At 37.8% G+C, this 21,396-nt stretch overlaps 1 protein-coding gene across 2 annotated transcripts in view; it reads right to left on the bottom strand.

The window, feature by feature from the left end:
- The window catches only part of LOC144292089 (membrane-spanning 4-domains subfamily A member 13-like), a 74,729-nt gene that overhangs the window by 31,315 nt on the left and 22,018 nt on the right, over positions 1–21,396 (bottom strand). For both annotated transcript variants that reach the window (XR_013359602.1, XR_013359603.1), the window contains exon 7: positions 3,108–3,161. The gene's annotated coding sequence lies outside the window, so the exon portion shown is untranslated. The remainder of the gene's footprint in view (positions 1–3,107; positions 3,162–21,396) is intronic.

Raw genomic sequence — 21,396 nt, 5'->3', positions numbered from 1 at the left:
CAAGTAAAGAAGATGTGCAGAAATTAGACCTTTTGTGCACTGTTGGTGGGGATGTAAAATGCTGCTACTGCTATGGAAAGAGTTTGGCAGTTTCTCAAAGGTTAAACATAGAAGTATATGACCCAGCATTTCTATTCATATATATTCCTATTCATATATATGTTTCTATTCATATATATATGTAGACATATACATATATATATATATATGTATAAAAGAATTGAAAGCAGGGACTCAAAGAGATATTTTACACATATGTCCATAGGAGCATTATTCACAATAGCCAAGTGTTTATTGATGGATGAATGGATTTAAAGAAGATGTGGTTTATGTATACAATGGAATATTACTCAGCCATTAGAAATGACAAATACCCACCATTTGCTTCAACGTGGATGGAACTGGAGGGTATTATGCTGAGTGAAATAAGGCAATCGGAGAAGGACAAACATTATATGGGCTCATTCATTTGGGGAATATATATAATAGTGAAAGGGAATAGAGGGGAAGAGAGAAGAAATGGGTAGGAAATATCAGAAAGGGAGACAGAACATGGAAGACTCCTAACTCTGGGAAACGAACTAAGGGTGATGGAAGGGGAGGAGGGCGGGGGGTGGGGGTGACTGGGTGGCGGGCACTGAGGGGGGCAGTTGACGGGATGAGCACTGGGTGTTATTCTGTATGTTGGCAAATTGAACACCAATAAAAAATAAATTTATTTAAATAAATAAATAAATAAATAAATAAATAAATAGTGTAGTTTATACATACATGGAGTGTTATTCAGCCTTGAAAAAGATGGAAATTCTGACATAAACTACATCATGGACAAACCTGGGAAACATTTGCTAAGTGAAACAAGCTAATCACAAAAGAACAAGTGCTACATGATTCCACGTATCCGAGGTACTAGAGAAGTCAAATTCATATACAGAATGTAGAATTGTTGCTGCTAGGGGCAATGGGGAGAGAGAGGGAGAGTTATTATTTAGCCAGTATAGAATTTTAGTTTTGCAAAATGAAGAGTTCTGTAAAGGAGCAATGCTTATGGTTGCCTAACAATGTGGATGTACTTAATGCCCCGAACTGTACACTTAAAAATGGGTCTGATGGTAAATTTTTTTTTTTTTGGGTCTGATGGTAAATTTTAAGTTTATGTTTATGTAAAGTTTAAAAAACATATCACTTAAATCTTTTGCTTTGGCAAATCTTCTCTTGTACTGTGTTGGCAAGGAAAGGACATGGGGGCGTGGCCTTGCTATTGCTAAGCAGGAATTTGATAGCCTATTCAGTCTCCATTGACACTGTGAGGGAGAGGGGTATCTTAGGGCTCCCCACTAAGCCTCTGCTGATCCCATCATGGCTGGTTGGGGTAGGGTCACCACATTATTGTTTCCCCGTGTGGCTTCTACTGACACTGGGAAGGCTAGGTTAGGGGACTTATTCCTGCTGAGAGATGAAGAAAGTCTTAGCCTCCCACTTAGCTTTCTCTTGAGACCACCCTGAGGAAGAGGAAGGGCTTTGTTTTAGCCAGGTAATGGTGGAAATCTAGGTTCCTGCATGGCCTTTGTTTATGGAGGTAAGGGTGGGGCTATAGTTTTTCCTATTGTGTTTGGCTAGAGTAGGGAAGTTATTGTCTCAAGTTTTCTGCTCTTCTAGGCTGTCCCTTTCTTGGATCTATGATAGGCTTTTTTTTCCTTGTGCTTATTAGTGTTTCTGTGTTATAGGCTTCTTGAGCACTCAGTTTTGGATAGTTAGAGCAAAAAACCAAAAACCAAAAACAAACAAACAAACCACAAAACACACAAAAAAAGCAAACCAAACCAAACCAAACCACCACCACCACAACAAATCACAAAAAGCCCCAGGAAACTCCCCACTATGTCATTCCTTGGATTCCAAGGTCTCTAGCTCTTCTGCCTCCTCTATACCTTTCAGAGTCATCTTATAGTTGTCCAAAATTTTAGCTGTAATTAGCGATAGAAATAGAGAGAAGTGTGTCTACTCCATTTTGTCCAGAATTGGAAGTTGGGATGTTTTATTGAATGAAATGAGACCCTGGGCCCTTGGGTAATGGTAGATCTCATTAAAAAGGGCAATAATGTGGCCAGTAACATACCTATTTATTCTCAGACACACTTAACTATTTCTTCTCAATACCCAGGTAAATGGGTAAGGGGATTAGGAATTAAAATCTTTAATATTACAATATTGGGAATGAGGAGAGGAAATTTTGGGTCCATTGCTTGCTTTAATGTAAATTTTTAGTTCAATTCTAGCAGATAGGGTAGATCCTAAATAAGTGAAGGCAATAATAGACTTGAGATGTTGGGAATATTCCTGGACCAAGCTTTAATCCTTTTGGTTTGATTCCTAATCTGGCTCTGCCACCCAGCAATATGGGTAGATAACGCAAAAGGATACAACCTGCTGCATTTGATGGGAGATGATTGCTAAAACAGTGGCATGTCTGGGGGATGGACTCAAGAACATAGTGCCATTATGATCACCTTCCACAAAGTTTTGTGTCTTTGTGTCTGTGCCTTCTCCTGAATATAGTTTCCACAATATGATCATCTCAGTTGGGACTATGTTACCATTAGTTTAGCGTGAAATATAGTTTTTTTAAAAAGATTTTATTTATTTATTCATGAGAGACACAGAGAGAGGCAGAGACAGGCAGAGGAGAAGCAGATTCCTCATGGGGAGCCCGATGCAGGACTCGATTCCCAGATCCCGGGGTTCACACCCTGACCCAAAAGCGACACTCAACTGCTGAGCCACCTAGGTGTCCCAGCCTAGCGTGAAATAATTTACTGACGCCCAAAAGGAATTTTCTACCCATTTCCAGACTTAGAGTATATTTTCTGGGAATACAATGAGGTTGTAATGGTTTGGGGCTATTTAAATGTAGTTGATGCCTTAATAATCCCTGCCTTATTTAACTTTAGCCTGACATACAGCTTATCTGATCAGGCTGTATGTGGAAAATTCAGATATTACATAACTCTTAACTCTTCTCCATTTGGAAAGATCCTAATAAAGGTGGTAAAGTCTCTTTAGTAGTCTGAAGTCATTTATTTGCTCAAGTAGCATTTAGTTCTTACCCCCAACAATCTTGTTTCTTTTCTTATCTGCAGATGACGTCTTGGCATTTTTCACTAAAGAGACAGAAGAAAAATGAGAGGATAAATGTATTTCTTTTCTGTAGGAAAATATTAAGTTAATATTAATTATTTTCTTGGGTAAGATACTTAAAATCAAGAGAAAAATCTACTTCTAGAGCTGCTAATTTTTCAATATCTCCTAGTCTCTTGAGAGATGTTTTTCACCAAACCATCAAGATTGCTATCTTGAAAATAATTATTTCTCAAATAGTTTTATTCATTTACCAAACTTAAGTTAGAGTGTAGCAAGTTGTATGGGGTGGCTGCTCTGATCTATCAATCCCTCTAGAAATTACCCATACCTCCACATTCACAGGCTTAGGGAAACTGGAGTTTTGTTTGCTGAGCTTTATTCTCTCATTCCATGCTATTCTTTTTTTTTTTTTTTTTTTACAAATTAAAATCTGGTGCAGGGACACCAGACTGACAGAATCTATTCACATGACTCCATTGGCTGCAAGGGAAGCTGAGAATTAAAGTGTCATATATTCTATTTTGGAAAGGTGGCTTCACAAGTTAGAGACCTACAGAAATGTAGGTGAGGTGTTCAATAGGTCAATTAAAACTCATAGATATCTATCATTAAAATTGTGGATAACCTTTGAGATTTCTGTAGAATTCTTATCAGTCTTAGGCTGCATATTTAGTATCCATGGGATTTTTTTCTGTATTCTAGCTGATTGGGCTGAAGATCTAACTCAAATTGGGTCCATAATATACTTCGTCATGAGAAGACCTAAGACATTGGGGAACAGTCCTTTGTCATCCTCCACCCTACTGGACAAAATGGTAGAGAAGGTGAGTTTTGAGAGTGAGAGAGTTAAACAGAAAGGACATTCAAAGACCTGAAGATATGGAGAAAGAGAAGAATTCCCTGAGTTTCTGATGGCTTTAAATTTTCTCCTTCAAGTTCCTTTTAGAAAAATGGCTGACTTCTTGCCCTTACATTATGTCAACAAATCTATTCACATACTACAGTAAATAAATCTTCATTTTGCTAAAACTACTACGAGATAGTTTCCATTTTTTGCAATGTGAGTCTTTTATTTTTTATGGTCTTGTCTTCTAATTTATCTCACATGGCTTTGAGAACCTACTCTCCAGAATCTCTAATGTCTGATGGCTCTTTTTTTCTTCAACCTCTTATTGATAACCACACCTTAAGTCTAAGACCCGTCTTGAAATTTATAATTTACAAATTTTTCCTTTCATTTGCATAAACCAACAAATCTCACAGTTCTAGTTGCTCCTGAGATGGACTACTGATGCTTGAAGCTGAGAAAAGGTAGAAAGTGATAGTGGAAAGAATAAAACTGAAGTTCAAATTTTGCTCTTCACCAGTTACTTTGTGGCCTTGTTCACACCATTTATTCTTTCAAAGGTTGTTTTCTTGGTAACAAAACAAACAGAAAACCACCACCACCACCACCAGCACCCGCGAACAAAACCAACCCCCGAAAACAAGACCAAACTAAAAACTCAAAACAAAACAAAAAACTTCAAACCAAAAACCCCTGTAGGATTGTGTTGGGGAGCAGATAAGAAAAACTGGCACAACACCGAAACTCAAACAAGAACTACCATTGGAAGCGCCTGCCCTTGGAGTGGTCCACATGGACCACCAAGGATCCCTGCCAGCACTTGATCACAGGGCTAGAGGGGCGTAATCTCACCAGTGGCGCCCTAGTGCTGCACCTGTCCACTGCACCTGTCCACCTGGAGTCCTGGCCGCAGCGCTGGCCCAGCGGCGCTGCTTCTTCAGCCGCGCCCCTCATCCCCTGGTCCCCTCGCCCCGCGGCGCGTGGCTCCAACGCTGCGGTTGTGGCCAAGAGCGTGGCTTGGAGGCACAGCGCGAGGAGCCCCGCGCCGCCACTGGCGTGGGTGGGGGCTTCCAAGTTCTGCTGAGCGCTGGTTCCCAGGACCCTGGCCTGGCAGGAGATGAGGAGCGGATCCGCAGCTGACACAGCCTTTCCTGCCTGTGTTACCATGACACTCTGACTACGGATCTGGGCCGCTCCGGATTCCCTGGCTGCCTCGGCAGAGACATCTCCATCAAATGTCCTCCTCTCCACTTTTCTGCTAGATTACCGTCAGCAAAAGTCCTTTCTACCTTTCATCTCCCCGCAGTGTAGAGGGAAGAGCATTGGTCAGCTAACCTGGACTTTGGTCCTTATCTCTGCTTTTTATTAGATACATGAATGCTTCGGCAAATATGTATCTACTCTGTTCCTTAGATTGTTTCTCTGCACAATGAGGTAATCTGTGTTCTGTGTACCTCCCATATTCACACTAACTTTGAAAACTGACATCAGGTTATATAAGTTTAAAATTTGCTGTAATCAAGAAGTTACTGTGGCCAAGTTCAAAAAGGGTGTTGCCTCTGTTCTCCTCTAGGATTTTGATGGAATCTTGTCTCACATTTAGATCTTTCATCCATTTTGAGTTTATCTTTGTGTCTGCTGCAAGAGAGTGGTCTAGTTTCATTCTTCTGCATGTGGATGTCCAATTTTCCCAGCACCATTTACTGAAGAGACTGTCTTTCTTCCAGTGGATAGTCTTTCCTCCTTTATCTAATATTAGTTGACCATAAAGTTGAGGGTCCACTTCTGGATTCTCTATGCTGTTCCATTGATCTATGTGTCTGTTTTTGTGCCAGTACCACACTGTCTTGATGACCACAGCTTTGTAGTACAACCTGAAATCTGGCATTGTGATGCCCCCAGATATGGTTTTCTTTTTTAATATTCCCCTGGCTATTCGGGGTCTTTTCTGATTCCACACAAATCTTAAGACAATTTGTTCCAACTCTCTGAAGAAAGTCCATGGTATTTTGATAGGGACTGCATTAAATGTGTAAATTGCCCTGGGGAACATTGACATTTTCACAATATTAATTCTGCCAATCCAAGAGCATGGAATATTTTTCCATCTCTTTGTGTCTTCCTGAATTTCTTTCAGAAGTGTTCTGTAGTTTTTAGGGTATAGATCCTTTACCTCTTTAGTTAGGTTTATTCCTAGGTATCTTATGCTTTTGGGTGCAATTGTAAATGGGATTGACTCCTTAATTTTTCTTTCTTCAGTCTCATTGTTAGTGTATAGAAATGCCACTGACTTCTGGGCATTGATTTTGTATCCTGCCACACTGCCGAATTGCTGTATGAGTTCTAGCAATCTTGGGGTGGAAGCTTTTGGGTTTTCTATGTAGAGTATCATGTCATTGGCGAAGAGGGAGAGTTTGACTTCTTCTTTGCCAATTTGAATGCCTTTAATGTCTTTTTGTTGCCTGATTGCTGAGGCTAGGACTTCTAGTACTATATTGAATAGCAGTGGTGAGAGTGGACATCCCTGTCTTGTTCCTGATCTTAGGGGAAAGGCTTCCAGTGTAACTTCTTGCAAGATACATCCATGAAGGCAAGAGAAACAAAAGCAAAAATGAACTATTGGGACTTCATCAAGAAGCTTTTGCACAGCAAAAGAAACAGTCAACAAAACTAAAAGACAACCTACAGAATGGGAGAAATTATTTGCAAATGACATATTAGATAAAGGGCTAGTATCTAAGATCTGCAAAGAACTTATTAAACTCAACAGCAAAGAAACAAACAATCCAATCATGAAATGGGCAAAAGACATGAACAGAAATTTCACCAAAGAAGACATAGACATGGTCAACACGCACATGAGAAAATGCTCCACATCACTTGCCATTAGGGAAATACAAATCAAAACAACAATGAAATATCACCTCACACAAGTGAAAATGGGGAAAATTAACAAGGCAGGAAACAACAAATGTTGGAGACGATGTGGAGAAAGGGGAACCCTCTTGCACTGTTGGTGGGAATGTGAACTGGTGCAGCCACTCTGGAAAACTGTGTGGAGGTTCCTCAAAGAGTTAAAAATAGATCTGCCCTGTGACCCAGCAATTGCACTGCTTGGGATTTACTCCCAAAGATACAGATGCAGTGAAATGCTGGGACACCTGCACCCCGATGTTTATAGCAGCAATGTCCACAATAGCCAAACTGTGGAAGGAGCCTCGGTGTCCATAGAAAGATGAGTGGATAAAGAAGATGTGGTTTATGTATACAATGGAATATTCCTCAGCCATTAGAAATGACAAATACCCACCATTTGCTTCAACGTGGTGGGACCTGGAGGGTATTATGCTGAGTGTAATAATTTAATCAGAAAGGGACAAACATTATATGGTACAATTCATTTGGGGAATATAAAAGATATTGAAAGGGAATAAAGGGGAAAGGAGAAAAATGAGTGGGAAATATCAGAGAGGGAGACAGAACATGAGAGACTCCTAACTCTGGGAAACAAACAAGGGGTGGTAGAAAGGGAGGTGGGCAGGGTGTGGGGGTGACTGGGTGACGGGCACTGAGGGGGGCACATAATGGGATGAGCACTGGGTGTTATGCTATATGTTGGCAAATTGAACTCCAATTAAAAATATGTGATAAAAAATAAAAATTAAAAAAAATAAATTAGAAAGTGTGATGCCTCTGCTTTATTCTTTTTTCTCAAGATTGCTTTGGCTATTTATGGTCTTTTATGGTTACATATGAATTCTAGGATACTTTTTTTCTATTTCTTAGAAAAATACCATTGGAATTTTTATGGATTGCATTGAAACTGTAGATCCCTTTAGGTATGGATATTTAAACTATTAATTCCTCCCTTCCAAGAACATGAGTTATCTTTTCATTTATTTGTGTCTTCCTCAATTTATTTCATCAATATGCTAAAGTATTCAGTGTACAAATCATTCACTATCTTGGTTAAATTCATTCCTAAGTATTTTATTGTTTTTGATATTACCATAAATTAGATTCTTTTATTTCTCTTTCAGTTAGTTAATTGTTAATGTGTAAAAATGCCATGATTTTTTATGTTGATTTTGTATCCTTCAACTTTACTGAATTCATTTATTAGTTCTAAGAGATTTTTTGGAAACTTTAGGGTTTTCTCTTTATAATACCATGTCATTTGCAAATAGAGATGATTTTACTTCTTTTCTGATTTAGACATCTTTTACTTCTTTTTGTTGCCTAATTGCGCAGGCTAGGACTTGCAGTATTGTGTTGAATAGAAATGGCAAGAGTGAGCATCCTAGTATTGTTTTTGATCTTAGAGGAAAAGATTTCAGCTTTCAACATTGAGTATGATGTTAATAGTGGGTTTGTCATATATAGCCTTTATTAGTTGGGGCACATTCTATTCCTAATTTTTGAGTTTTTTTTTTATCATGAAGAATATTAAATTTGGTCAAATGCTTTTTCTGCATCTATTGAATTGATTATATGATTTTTATCCCTCATCATGTTAATGTGTCACATCATATTTATTTATTTGGGTATGTTGAACTATCCTTGCATCCCAGCAATAATTCCACTTGATCATGATGTATGACCATTTTAATGTAATGTTGAATTCAGTTTGCTAATATTTTGTTGAGGATTTTTACATCTATGTTCAATAGTCATATTAACCTGTAATTCCTTTTCTTATAGTGCACTTGTTTGGCTTTTTTTTTTAATTTATTTTTTATTGGTGTTCAATTTACTAACATACAGAATAACCCCCAGTGCCCGTCACCCATTCACTCCCACCCCCCGCCCTCCTCCCCTTCTACCACCCCTAGTTCGTTTCCCAGAGTTAGCAGTCTTTACGTTCTGTCTCCCTTTCTGATATTTCCCACACATTTCTTGGTAAGGCTGGCTTTGTAAAATAAGCTTAAAAGTGTTTCTTCCCCTTCAGTTATTTTGAAGAGTTTGAGAAAAATTGGCAATAATTATTTAAGTGTTTGGTAGAATTAATCAATGAAGCCATCTGGTTCTAGGCCTGTATTGTTTGGGAATTTACGAATTCAATATCCTTGCTTGTTTATTGGTCTGTTCAGATTTTTTATTACTTCATGATTCAGTCTTAGTAAGTTATAGTTTCTAGGAATTTATCCCTTTCTTCTAAGTTATATAATCTATTGGCATATGATTAGTCATAGTAGTCTCTTATGACCCTTTAAACTTGTTTGGAATCAGTTGTAATGTCTCCTCTTTTATAATTTTATTAATTTGAGTTACCTTTTTTCCTTAATCTAGCTAAAGGTTTGTCATTTTATCTTTTCAAAAATCCAACTCTTGGTTTCATTGACCTTTTCTATTGTCTTTCTAGTCTCTTTCATTTATTTCCTTATTATATCTTTCCTTCTACTAACTTTGGGCTTAGCTTATTCATTCTTTCCTACATTCTTAAAGTGTAAGATTAGGTTATTTGAGATTGTTCTTGTTTCTTAGTGTAGGCATTTATTGCTATAAATGTCCCTCTTTGAACTGCTTTTACCACATCAAATAAGGTTTGATATGTTGTGTTTCCATTTCTGTTGTCTTAAGAGTTTTTAAAATTTTCTTTCAATTTATTATTTGACCATTTGGTTACCATTCAGAAGTATATTATTTAATATTCACATATTTGTGAATTTTTCAGCTTTCTTCACATTGTTGACATAGTTTCATAACACTGTCACTGGAAAAGTTGGAAAAGACTTGATATGTTTTGACTCTTATTAAATTTGTGAAGACCTGTTTTATGACCTAATATATGATCCATTTTGGAAAATCTTCCATGTGCCCTAGAGAAGAATATGTATTCTGCTGCTTTTGAATGAAAAGTTCTGTATATGTCTGTTAGATCTGTTTGTTCCAAAGTAGAGTTCAGGTATATTATTTCCTTACTGACTTTCTGGATCATTCTTATCACTATTGATATTGTTGCACTGCTGTCTATTTTTGCCTTCAGATCTGTTAATAATTGTTAATACATTTAGGAGCTTCAAAGTCACATTTTAAAGGATGCGGAGAATTTGTGATCATTTGTACAATCTACAAGTTATCAACTCTCTGTTGTACCCTCTCATTTCTCTTGGCCTTTATGCAAGGCAACTTTCTCCTAACCTTCTTCAGAATATAAATAGTATAAATTAATTTATACTCTTGTCTCTACTTTTTCATATACTGTTACATCCTTTTTTACCTCCTGAAATTTGGCCCAAGATATAAGTACCAATACTTTATTTGCCATTTCCATTACTTATTTGACACACTTGGAACTCACTTCTCCTTTGACTTTCATAATACCATAATTCTCTAATTTTCTTTAATTTCTACGACACAGCCTAGACTCTGTTACATTGTCTTTCTTGTCATGAATTTTAAAATTAGGTTTCTCCAGGGTATTCCCTGCCCCCCTCAGAATTCTTTACAATTCACTCAGTACTTTCATTCTGGCTGGTTCCATCCATTCTCATATTAAAAAAAAAAGAATTGGGGGAAGTCCGGATGGCTCAATGGTTTAGCACTGCATTCAGCCCAAGGCATGATCCTGGAGTCCTGGGATCAAGTCCCATGTCAGGCTCCCTGCATGGAGCCTGCTTCTCCCTCTGCCTGTGTCTCTGCCTCTCTCTCTGTGTCTTTCATAAATAAATAAATAAATAAATAAATAAATAAATAAATAAATAAAACCTTTAAAAAATAAAGAATGAGGGCACCCGAGTGGCTCAGTGATTGAGCATCTCTACCTTTGGCTCAGGTCATGATCCCAGGGTCCTGGGATCAAGTCCTGCATTAGGCTCCCTGCAAGGAGCCTGCTTCTCCCTCCGCCCGTGTCTCTGTCTCTCTCTCTCTCTGTGTCTCTCATGAATAAATAAATAAAATCTTTAAAAAATAATCAGGTTGAATTAAATATAGAAAAGACTGTACTTATCAAGTATACAGGTAGATGAACAAAACAAAGTGGAAATCCATGTAACTCCCACCGCATTTAAATAAATGTTACCATCTCTTGGCAAGCCCTCCTTTAGCCCTGTGATATCACAACCCCTTTTTTGTTTTTAACTTTTTATTTTGTAGTAATTATAGATTCACAAAGCTTCACAAAATTATAGATTCACAAAGATAGTACAGAAATATCCCATGTACCCTTCATCCAGTATCCCCAGTGGTTATATCTTACATTGTTATAGTGCAATATCCAAACTAAAAATGTGATATTGGTACTATGTGTGTATAGAGTTCTATGTCATTTTATCAAGATACAGACTTATTCCATTACCACAAAGATCTCTCTGATGCTACCCCCTTGTAGTCACAACCATCTCCCATCTTCTCACCATCTGTAACCCCTGGCAGTCATTAACATGTTTTCCATCTTTACATGTTTGTCATTCAAGAATGTTTATATAAATGGAATTACACAGTATGTGACCTTTTTGAAATTGACCTTGTTTTTCCACTCAGAATAATGCTCTTAAGATCCACTCAAGTTTTTATATTTGTTAGCACTTTAAGAGTTTTTGCATTTGTATTCATGAGGGATATGGTCTGTAGTTTGTTGTTACTGTTGTTTGTACTTACTGCCTTTGTATTATTTAGCCATCAGGGTGATACTAGCTTCCTAGAATGATATGTAAAGTGTTTCCTCCGCTTGTATTTTCACAAAGAGATTGTGTAGAATTGATGGTAATTTTCCTTAAAATATTTGGTACATCTCCAGTGAAACAATGTAGGCTCGGAAATTTCTTTTGCAGCTAGTTGTCTGTTATCAATTCAAATTTTAAAATAGTTACAGGGCTATTCAAATGATCTATTTCATATTAGGGGTGATAACTTGTACTCTTCAAAGAATTTCATGTAAGTTGTTGAGTTCATGCATGCATATAGAATTGTTTGTAGAATTTCTATATTGTCCTTTTGATATCTGCAGGATCAATAGTGAAATTTTATTTCATAAATTGTTAGTAATGTGTTGCCTCTCTGTCAATCTTGCTATAAAGTTTTGCCAATTTTATGGATCTTTTCAACAATCATGTTTTTGTTTCATTTAATCTATTTTTATATTTTCAGTTTGATTTATTTTTTGCTTCTTTCTGTTTGCTTTGGGTACATTTTGTTCTTTTTCAAGTTTCTTAAGTTTAGAACTTACATTATTGATTTAAGGATGCTTCTTTTTTAATGTAAAAATTAAATGCTATGAATTTCACTGTTATAGCTGCATCACACAAAATTTGTTATGTGACATTTTCTTTAGCAGGTAGTTCAATACATTTTTAAAAATTCCCCTAGAGACTTGTTTGACCTGAAGAATATTTTTTCTTTTTCTTTTTTTTTTCTGAAGAATATTTAGAAATGTGTTTATACTCATTCTTTCTTCTGAAAAGTTATATTGACTTCTAAAAGGACTTTTACTTGCTTTGATCTTTGAGTAAATTGAATCCTGAACTATGTAATACTTTGTGCTTGATATTTTTGTCCAAAATTAATCCATCTATTTTTTTTTATTTTTTATTGGTGTTCAATTTACTAACATACAGAATAACCCCCAGTGCCCGTCACCCATTCACTCCCACCCCCCGCCCTCCTCCCCTTCTACCACCCCTAGTTCGTTTCCCAGAGTTAGCAGTCTTTACGTTCTGTCTCCCTTTCTGATATTTCCCACACATTTCTTCTCCCTTCCCTTATATTCCCTTTCACTATTATTTATATTCCCCAAATGAATGAGAACATATAATGTTTGTCCTTCTCCGACTGACTTACTTCACTCAGCATAATACCCTCCAGTTCCACCCACGTTGAAGCAAATGGTGGGTATTTGTCATTTCTAATAGCTGAGTAATATTCCATTGTATACATAAACCACATCTTCTTTATCCATTCATCTTTCGTTGGACACCGAGGCTCCTTCCACAGTTTGGCTATCGTGGCCATTGCTGCTATAAATATCGGGGTGCAGGTGTCCCGGCGTTTCATTGCATTTGTATCTTTGGGGTAAATCCCCAACAGTGCAATTGCTGGGTCGTAGGGCAGGTATATTTTTAACTGTTTGAGGAACCTCCACACAGTTTTCCAGAGCGGCTGCACCAGTTCACATTCCCACCAACAGTGTAAGAGGGTTCCCTTTTCTCTGCATCCTCTCCAACATTTGTTGTTTCCTGCCTTGTTAATTTTCCCCATTCTCACTGGTGTGAGGTGGTATCTCATTGTGGTTTTGATTTGTATTTCCCTGATGGCAAGTGATGCAGAGCATTTTCTCATATGCATGTTGGCCATGTCTATGTCTTCCTCTGTGAGATTTCTCTTCATGTCTTTTGCCCATTTCATGATTGGATTTTTCAGTTGGTGTTCAGAATACTGATTCTGTGACTAATTCTATGAGTATCTTGTCTTTTGTTTAACATATGTATTAATTTTTAGTCTATAAAACTAGGAATGGAGTTTTTAGTATTGGATAGCCTCAAACTATTATCCCAAGTGGTATTAACAATATATATATTACTACATGCTGGGTACGTAGTTTACAGGTTCTCTACAAGGTTCAAAAGAGTTGATGTTATCATTCTTTTTCTTTTTTTCTTGCCATTCAGGTGGGTGGATAGTGTTATGTTTTATTCAAACCTATACTGATTTTTGTCTGCTTGTTCCATCAATTAAGAAGAGTTGCTAAAATTTTCCCAGTATAATCATGACCATCATTTTAGTTCTTCCCACCGTTGCCTTATGTATTTTAATGATAGTTACTATTTATATACTGATGTAGAATTATATCTTCCTGGTGGATTGACACTTTTGATGAAATTTCTTCATATCAAGAATTTTTCTTGTTTTAATATCTATCCTAATACTAGTTTGCCTACCTCTGTTCTATTTCTTTTCTTTCCTTTCTTGCCTGCTTTTGGATTTCTTATATAAATATTTCAGTCTTAAAAACTATCAGGTTGTTATACAGTCTTTATTCTTTTAGTGGTTACCTTAGAGGTTACAATGTGCACCCACCCACAACTTATTAAAAGCTACTTTAAATCACTTATTTACTCTTTTCCAGGCAAGGCAAGGAATCTAGAACACAGTAACTCCATTTATCACTTGCCTTATGTTATTTCAGTTAGTTTGTTCATTCGTTCGTTTGTTTATTTATATTATTATTATTATTATTTGTAATTGGAGTTCAATTTGCACATATAGCATAACACCCAATGCTCATCCCATCAAGTGCCCCCCCCAGTGCCCATCACCCAGTCACCCCCACACCCTGCCCACCTCCCTTTCTACCACCCCTTGTTTGTTTCCCAAGTTAGGAGTCTCTCATGTTCTGTCTCCCTCTCTGATATTTCCCACTCATTTTTCTCCTTTCCCCTTTATTCCCTTTCAATATCTTTTGTATTCCCCAAATGAATGAGACCATATAATGTTTGTCCTTCTCTGATTGACTTATTTCACTCAGCATAATACCCTCCAGGTCCCACCACGTTGAAGCAAATGGTGGGTATTTGTCATTTCTAATGGCTGAGGAATATTCCATTGTATACATAGACCACAGCTTCTTGATCCATTCATCTTTCGATGGACACCAAGGCTCCTTCCACAGTTTGGCTATTGTGGACATTGCAGCTATAAACATCAGGGTGCAGGTGTCCCAGCGTTTCACTGATTCTGTATCTTTGGGGTAAATCCCCAGCAGTGCAATTGCTGGGTCATAGGGCAAATCTATTTTTAACTCTTTGAGGAACCTCCACACAGTTTTCCAGAGTGGCTGCACCAGTTCACATTCCCACCAACAATGCAAGAGGGTTCCCCTTTCTCCACATTCTCTCCAACATTTATTGCTTCCTGTCTTGTTAATTTTCCCCATTCTCACTGGTGTGAGGTGATATCTCATTGTGGTTTGATTTGTATTTCCCGGATGGCCAGTGATGCAGAGCGTTTTCTCATGTGTTTGTTGGCCATATCTATGTCTTCCTCTATTAAAATTCTGTTCATGTCTTTTACCCATTTCATGATTGGATTGTTTCTTTGCAGTTGAGTTTAATAAGTTCTTTATAGATCTTGGATACTAGCCCTTTATCTGATACGTCATTTGCAAAAACAATGATGACTTCTCCTATTCTGTAGGTTGTCTTTTAGTTTTGTTGACTGTTTCTTTTGCTGTGCAGAAGCTTTTTATCTTGATGAAGTCCCAATAATTCATTTTTGGTTTTGTTTCTCTTGCCTTCATAGATGTATCTTGCAAGAAGTTGCTGGGGCCAAGTTCAAAAAGGGTGTTGCCTGTGTTCTCCTCTAGGATTTTGATGGAATCTTGTCTCACATTTAGATCTTGCATCCATTTTGAGTTTATCTTTGTGTATGATGTAAGAGAGTGGTCTAGTTTCATTCTTCTGCACGTGGCTGTCCAATTTTCCCAGCACCATTTATTGAAGGACTGTCCTTTTTCCAGTGGATATTCTTTCCTGCTTTGTTGAATATTAGTTGAAAATAGAGTTGAGGGCCCATTTCTGGGTTCTCTATTCTGTTTCCATTGATCTATGTGTCTGTTTTTGTGCCAATACCACACTGTCTTGATGATCACAGCTTTGTAGTACAACCCGAAATCTGGTATTGTGATGCCCCCAGCTATGGCTTTCTTTTTTAATATTCCCCTGGCTATTCGGGGTCTTTTCTGATTACCGACAAGTCTTAAGGTTATTTGTTCCTACTGTCTGAAAAATGTCCATAGTATTTTTACAGGGATTGCATTAAATGTGTAACTTGCCCTGCGTAGCATTGACAGTTTCACAATATTAATTCTTTCAATCCATGAGCATGGAATATTTTCTCATCTCTTTGTGTCTTCCTCAATTTCTTTCATAAGTATTCTGTAGTTTTTAGGGTATAGATCCTTTACTTTTTTGTTTAGGTTTATTCCTAGGTATCTTATGCTTTTGGGTGCAATTGTAAATGGGATTGACTCCTTAATTTTTCTTTCTTCAGTCTCATTGTTAGTGTACAGAAATGCCACTGATTTCTGAGCATTGATTTTGTATCCTGCCACACTGCCGAATTGCTGTATGAGTTCTAGCAATCTTGGGTGGCGTCTTTTGGGTTTTCTATGTACAGTATCACGTCATTGGCGAAGAGGGAGAGTTTGACTTCTTCTTTGCCAATTTGAATGCCTTTTATTCCTTTTTGTTGCCTGACTGCTGAGGCTAGGACTTCTAGTAAATATGTTGAATAGCAGTGGTGAGAGTGGACATCCCTGTCTTGTTCCTGATCTTAGGGGAAAGGCTCCCAGTGTTTCCCCATTGCGAATGATATTTGCTGTTGGCTTTTCACAGATGGCTTTTAAGATGCTGACGAATGAAAAAAAAAATTAAAAAAGAAAAGATGCTGAGGAATTTTCCCTCTATCCCTACTCTCTGAAGAGTTTTGATCAGGAATGGATGCTGTATTTTGTCAAATGCTTTCTCTACATCTATTGAGAGGATCATATGGTTCTTGTTTATTCTCTTGTTGATATGATCTATCGCGTTGATTGCTTTACAAGGGTGGAACCAGTCTTGCATCCCAGGGATAAATCCCACTTGATCATGGTGAATAATCTTCTTAATGTATTGTTGTATCCTATTGGCTAGTATCTTGTTGAGAGTTTTTGATCCATGTTCATCAGGGATATTGGTCTATAATTCTCCTTTTTGGTGGGGTCTTTGTCTGGTTTTGGAATTAAGGTGATGCTGGCCTCATAGAACGAGTTTGGAAGTACTCCATCTCTTTCTATCTTTCCAAACAGCTTAAGTAGAATAGGTATTGTTTCTTCTTTAAACGTTTGATAGAATTCCCCTGGGAAGCCATCTGGCCGTGGATTTTTGTGTCTTTGGAGGTTATTGATGACTGCTTCAATTTCCTTCCTGGTTATCAGCCTGTTCAGGTTTTCTATTTCTTCCTGTTCGTTTTGGTAGTTTGTGATTTTAGGAGGAGGCGTGGGGATCTATCTCCTGGATCTAAATGCTTGTTTTCCTTCCCAAATTAGGGAAGTTCTCAGCTATGATTTGTTCAAATATGCTTTCTGGTCCTCTGTCCCTTTCAGCGCCCTCTGGAACCCCAATTAAACATAGATTTTTCCTTCTGAGGGTGTCATTTATTTCCCTTAACCTTTCCTCATGGTCTTTTGTTTTTCTCTTTTTTCCTCAGCTTCCTTCCTTTCCATCAACTTGTCTTCTACGTCACTCACTCTTTCTTCTACCTCATTAATCCTCATTGTTAGGACCTCCAGTTTGGATTGTATCTCATTTAATTGATTCTAATTTCGGCCTGATTAGATCTAAATTCTGCAGTCATGAAGTCTCTTAAATCCTTTATGCTTTTTTCCAGAGCCAGCAGTAGCTTTATTTGTGCTTCTGAATTGGTTTTCTGACATCGAATTGTAATCCAAATTCTTTAACTCTGTAGGAGAGAATACTGTTTCTCATTCTTTCTTTTGTGGTGAGTTCTTCTTTCTAGTCATTTTGCTCAGTGCAGAATGGCTATAAACGAGTTGTTCAAAAAAATAAAATAAAATAAACAAGTTGTACTGGAAAAAGGTAGGAAAAAAAAGAGAAATAAAAACAAACAAAACAAAAAAATCAAGGAGGGTATCCTCTGGTTCTATATACTGTAAATCCCTCGACTTCCCCTGCCGCTTTCCAGTGCTGATTGGTCAAGAAGTTGCTCTTCCCCTGTCCTTCCAGCTGATCTTCTGGGGGAGGGGCCTATTGTGGTGATTGTCAGGTGTATACACCTGGGGAAGCTGCCCCAGCTCCTGCCAGGTGCACGACCCAATGTGAGTTGTTTATCCTGTGAGGTCTCTGTTCCCTGGTGGCTACACTGGGTCCCATGCACAGGGTGACACCAGGAGGAACAACCACACTGGCAGCAGCCAGCTCTCCAGCCTTGGAGTCAGCTCCCACAGTAACTAGCGCAGCTCCCAGTCTGCACTGGCCTGAATGCTCCGGCGGTGGGGGGTCTCTGATCTGCACAGCTAGGGGGCGACCAGCGACAGGAGCATCCTCGCTCTCCCGGGCCCTCCGGTACTCCACCTGTCCCAAGGCGAGCACAGGATCCTGGGCTGTGTCCCCTGGCACCCTGGGTCTGGGGCCTGCACTGCTGGAGTTGTGCTCCCGGGACTGAGCAGCCCCCTCCATGCGGAACCACTGTCTAAACTTTCCCGAGGCCGCCAGTGTGCGCTCCAGCCCTTTACCACGCTCCGCCCGAGGTCTGTGGCTCACTTTCCCCCAGGCGCACTTCCTCTGTTAGTGACCCCGGGAACCCGGGGTCTCCACTGCCCCTCCTGGGATCGTGCGGAGTTCCCTGCGTGCGCCTTTCCCTGCGGGAAGAATCCAGTGCGGATTTTTAAAAGTTCCTTCTTCTCCTGGACTGGGCTTTCTTGCCCTGGAGGCTTTTGCCGCCAGGCCTTAGCCCGGCTTCGGGGGGGGGGGGGGGGGGGTTGGGGGGGCAGGTCTCCCCCACTTGATTATTTATATATTTTTATTTTTTTTTTCCGTCTTCCTACCTTGTTAGAAGCCTAAACTCTTCTCTCTGTAGCGTTCCAGCTTTTCTCTCTTTAAATCTCAGGCCGAATTTGTAGGTTTTCAGGATGGTTTGAAAGTTATCTAGGTAGATTGGTGGAAACAGATGTCTTGGGGACCCTACTCTTCCGCCATCTTGCCCCGCCCTCTAAATACATTTTAGCATACCTAGAAATGATAGTTTTTATGGTCATATTCGTTTATCTTTACTCAGATATTTATCCTATTTCATTTTCTTTCTTTCCTTTTTACTTCAGCTTTCCATGTGGGATCCTTTCCCTTTTGTCTTAAGAACACTTACTGAACTTTTCAATTCAATGCTGATGACTTTTGGCATTTACTGATTTTGTAAGTCAGCTGCCATTCTCTTTTATCACTGTTCCATGAAGGTAAAATGTCTTTTCCTCTTGTCTAATTGTAAGACTGTTCTCTCTGGCTGGTTTTATGCAGTTTTACTATGATGTATCTTTAGACATGAGTTTGTTTTTACTTAGTTTAGTATTAAAACCCTCTTGAGTCTATGATTTGTTATTTTTAATCAACTTGGGAACACTCCCAGGATATAATTTTTTCAAATATTATTTGCTTTTATCTTTACTCTCCTAGAATTTCAAATACATGGTATTAGAACTTTTTATTGTTAATATGTATCTTACTGTTTTCACCCCCCACATTGCATTTTCTATCATTTTCTCAATGCTTCAGTCTGATTTTCCTTTTATTTTTTTCTTTTACCCCCCTGATTTCCTTATCAGTTATGTTTAGTAGCTGTTACTTTCATATATGAATCTATATCTTAATTATGTGATTTCTCACTTCCATTTGACTCTATAATTTTCATTTCTCTGCTAAAATCTTGTCATTTAAGTTTTATAATTCTGTTATTTAGTTGTAGGCCTGTGATTTCTCTTGGATTTCAGTTAATTTTTTTCTTTTAATTCTTGTTTTGATTAAAATGAGACATTATGTATGAAAAACTGTAGATAAGTTGATGCTCAGGATAATGTTATCTTCCTTTTGAAATTTTTACTTTTTTACCTTTCTCAGATTTAGAGAAACTCCCTTTAGTACAGTCAGTAACAGAGCTGACTTGGGTCCACGCATCAGTCTATAAGAAGTATGGCCCATTTTCGCTCAAAAATTTCCTTTTGAAATTTTTATTTTTTTTACCTTTCTCAGATTTATAGAAACTCCCTTTAGTACAGTCAGTAACAGAGCTGACTTGGGTCCACACATCAGTCTATAAGAAGTGTGGCCCATTTTCGCTATTACCGTTAGGATATAGCCCTTGTAAGGGAACATAACAAAACATTTTGGGTGTTTATGAGCTTCTCACACTTCAGTGAGCCTGAGCTCCGATTGTCTTCACAACCCAAAAGAACACTGGAAGCTCTTTTCAGCTTCTTGGCCTCTCATCTGCTGTTTGTGATTCAGAAAATGCATCTGGTAGAAAAGCTATGTCAAAAGCCTGGATTGTGTCTTGTTTTCAACTCTGGATTCTTGGTTCCTTAAATTCTAGCTTCCTTAAATCTAGACCTCAGATACCCTTAAGCAGATGGTCTTTTAAATTTTTGACCTGCTTTTGTTGTGTTCTGCAAAAACCTAGTCCTTGTTGAAAATGGAAACTCTTTTCCATATTTTTAACTACCACCAAAATCAATCTCTATATAGCTTTTATTCAACCTCCAAGTATTTTCAACTGCCTATTAGATATCTCTACTTTAATGTCTCATAATTATCTCAAATTCAATTTATCCAAAACAGAACCTATCATTCAATCCTGCTGTTATGTCTTCTACATTTTGTATCAATGTAGGTATCACTCAATCGAAAAACTGGGGAGTTAGATTCTTTTTTTTTCCTTCATAACTTATGTCTAATCAGTCATCATAGCTAAAATTGACATTCTTTTTCATTGTGTGTCTAAGTCGTTACAATAGTTATCCATTATTCTCTTCCACATTCTAGCTGTTCTTATCAAATTCATCCTTTCTAATGCATTTCCACCTACTTAATACTTTTTCCTCAAATCCAAGCCTGTCATTTCCTACTTAAAAACTCTTCAATGGCTTCCCACTATGCAAGATATATACAGTTCAGTACAATACAGTCAAGAGTCTTTGATGATTTAACTTAGCATCTGGCTTTTTACATCTCCTATTTTCACTTGACCTATTCCTTCTTGTCATTGTGTTTTAATGATATATATTTATTTTAGCTATTGGAATGTACTATGATCTTTTTAATATATTCTTTTTCTTTGTTTTTTGCATGAGATAATTTCATTTGAAATGCCTTCCCACCTTCCACTCTGCTTTGCAAACTATAATTAATCCCCTGCTCAGAGGTTGTATCCTTCATAAAGCTTTATTCCATTTTCCTTTTATTTACCATCAAAAGGATCATTATCTCTTCTGTACTACTTCAATTTTTTTCATATTTCTGGTAATATATGTATGACACTGCATAGTCTTGATTTGCTATCTGTTTGTTTCTTTCTGAAAAACTGCTTGTGGTGAGGTCTCTTATTTTTCTTTGATACTCTCGAGTTTAATATAGTCATTGGCACACAGAAGACACCTAGTATGTATTGAACTGATAGACATGAGCACTGAAATTCTTAGACCCATGAAATCTATCTTTTTATAATATGAAATAACAATTGATGAAACCTCTTGAGAAACAAGGCAGAAAACAAACAAAAACAAAAACAAAAACAAAAACAAAAACCCAGCAGCACATCTAAAAGAGAGCTACATGAACTCAGTGGCATGGCTAATATTGCTGAGCAAGATTTTCTGAAGTTCTGTCCCATATTAGAAGAGAGGGGGAATCTGAATTCAGAAAAGATTC

This window comes from Canis aureus, chromosome 21 (genome assembly GCF_053574225.1).
Source record: "Canis aureus isolate CA01 chromosome 21, VMU_Caureus_v.1.0, whole genome shotgun sequence".
Taxonomy (NCBI): Eukaryota; Metazoa; Chordata; class Mammalia; order Carnivora; family Canidae; genus Canis; species Canis aureus.
This window is presented reverse-complemented; position numbering and strand designations above follow the sequence as displayed.